This window comes from Papaver somniferum, unplaced genomic scaffold (assembly GCF_003573695.1).
Source record: "Papaver somniferum cultivar HN1 unplaced genomic scaffold, ASM357369v1 unplaced-scaffold_3, whole genome shotgun sequence".
NCBI classification, from domain to species: Eukaryota; Viridiplantae; Streptophyta; class Magnoliopsida; order Ranunculales; family Papaveraceae; genus Papaver; species Papaver somniferum.
In genome coordinates this window covers 684,674-687,077 of record NW_020641039.1, presented here as the reverse complement: position 1 = coordinate 687,077, position 2,404 = coordinate 684,674, and the positions used below count along the sequence as shown (strand labels likewise).

Below are 2,404 nucleotides of genomic sequence, written 5' to 3'. Positions count from 1 at the left end.
GTAACAGCTTCTAGCCGTTACGAACTTTTTTGTAACAAAAATAAATTTACTGCCGGTCAACGTTGACCTGGTCAAAATCAGTCAACAATGACCAATTTTGAGTAGGTCAATGTTGACCGGCAGCTCATTACTGGCCGAAAATATGCCAGAATTCCAAATAGCCTGCACACAGATTTCATTTCATCCTCCACATTCAACAATATTTTCTTCAATCAAATTCATCTCACATTCAATCAAAATTCTTATCACATTCAAATCAATTCATACAAAAAAGAACTTGAATTCTTCTAAGTACCAAAATTTATTTGTTAAGTATCAAATACTAAGGAAATACACAGGAATTACCTAAGTTCAGTTCATAGAAATCCCTATCTTCACAAATTCATCTAACTTAGAATATACCTAGAAACTTGCAAAACTTGCAGCTGCTTTTCAACCTAATGACTGCCTTGTTTTCCAACCTTTTTCTCCAAACTGGCTGCAGCAGAGCATTATCCAATTAACCTGTAAACACAAAAAATATATACGTAGATGTTGGAAGCATGCACAACAAAACTAGAGGGGAGAAATTATGAGGTTACTGCTGCAAGGAAGTAAAACCATAACCTAAGTTCTAAGTAAAAGAAAAGCAAAGGAAGACAAATGTCATCTCTTTACTGCGTCTGAGTACTCACTTAGTTGCATCTTCAGCTTTGGATGCAATTCCATTAGTATCCATCACAACTGAGTGCCATCCAGCGTCAATTATAACAAACTTTGAGAAAACTCTGCATCTCTCGAAACTGCAAATATGAACAATCAAATTTATGTTAGTCCACCCCGCATAGGAAATATGATATGATTAATTGAGCTGGACTATGCAAAAGATGATGCATATCTGATGGAACCATTCAGTCATTACACTACAATGAGCCAATGAAAATACCCTACAACTAAATTTACCTACTCTTATCATACTAGCAAAATATAAGCAACATAATCACATCTGCAGGAATAGTGCGGGACAAACTTTAGGCAGCGCCAGAACTATAATTAAGTTGATCCAATTTTAACTATCATGAAATGCACATCATAGACCATCACCTTTAGGAAAGCTGCAGTTACTTAATAACTGGAAGACTCTATTGATGTTTAGTAGAAAGGATGTGATATTTGCGCTGCTCGACAATCTGTGAATCATTAGAAAAATATATAATCAGAAGATTAGCAATTTAGCATGTTAGTACTAAATACCTGACAAGCTTACAAAAATACTCCAGCAAGTAGTAAGTAGATGACCACGTGGCTGGCCTGAAAATCCACATTCTATTTGTGCAAGAAATTCACTTTAATGGAGAATATGATGTACTAAAATTTATAAAAGCTCACCTCTGTGAATATGCAGAAACCTCCATTGCACACCGTGCAAATCTGTAGCCACAAGCTCCTGAGAGGGGCTTTGCTGTTTATAATCCTATATCAGAAAGTACCATCAAGCTCCAACAAAATTTTATTATAGAGGAGAAGCGAAACACAAACAGAATTCTTACTGAAGGCGGAAAACAGTCTTATGTGGCCCATCAATCAAGCACAAACACCATCTTCATCTCAGAAGCACCATCAGAATGACCCAATTGCAAACCTAAACTACCCATTCTTCTTCTCATAAATCGACCACAGATCCATCTTATACAAACCCTAAAGCATCATCAATTCCTCAATTCAAATCATCAAACCTCTAAAATCAATTGAACCCATCTCTATTACTCAAATCACCAGAAGAAATCCCTATTTAATCTTCACTTTTTCATCTCTTTCTCGCCATGAATCAGCAGCAGAAATCATGAACTATAATCATATGTTCTTCGCAGCATCAGAATCTATCAATCACGACACCCCCTCTTACATCTGCTTCACTAATCATCAGAAGAAAAAGAAGATTAAGATTCAAAAAAAGAAAAAGAAACAAACCTACAGCTCAATTGTAACCCTAAAAAACAGATTCAGAAACCCTAAAATTGAAAAATGGATGATGAAACACTTACCCGGATAGAAACTGTAACCGATCTGTTATGATTGAAGATCTGTTATGCAATCGTATGAAACTGCAATCGATTCAGGGATGATTGAAGTTCTTGAGAGGAAGAGAAGAGAGAGTCGGGAGGAGAAAAAAAGAGAGAAGTGAAAATGGGAAATGAAATGGAAAATTCGAATGAAAATATCTTATGCACGAGAGGAAATATCCCCTAGTATAACCCATCTTGGGTGGAAAAAAATGTAGCAGCATGTGAATGGCACACGCGCTAATACTCATGTTACCATCTCCGGTGTGACCAAACGTGTGAGTAGCACGCGTGAAAAAGTAGCATGTTACAATTCGTAACGGCTGTCCCCTGTTACGAATACTGAAAAAAATGCGTAACAG

General features: G+C 36.6%; 1 long non-coding RNA gene across 1 annotated transcript; it reads right to left on the bottom strand.

Moving 5' to 3' along the window:
- Window positions 1–250: 250 nt before the first annotated feature.
- Window positions 251–2,161, bottom strand: LOC113341524. The gene is made up of 6 exons (XR_003355966.1): window positions 2,025–2,161; window positions 1,530–1,895; window positions 1,369–1,453; window positions 1,084–1,169; window positions 675–782; window positions 251–504 (listed from the first exon to the last, which is right to left on the bottom strand). It is a non-coding gene; the product is annotated as an uncharacterized LOC113341524 (long non-coding RNA).
- Between the last annotated feature and the right edge of the window lie 243 nt (window positions 2,162–2,404).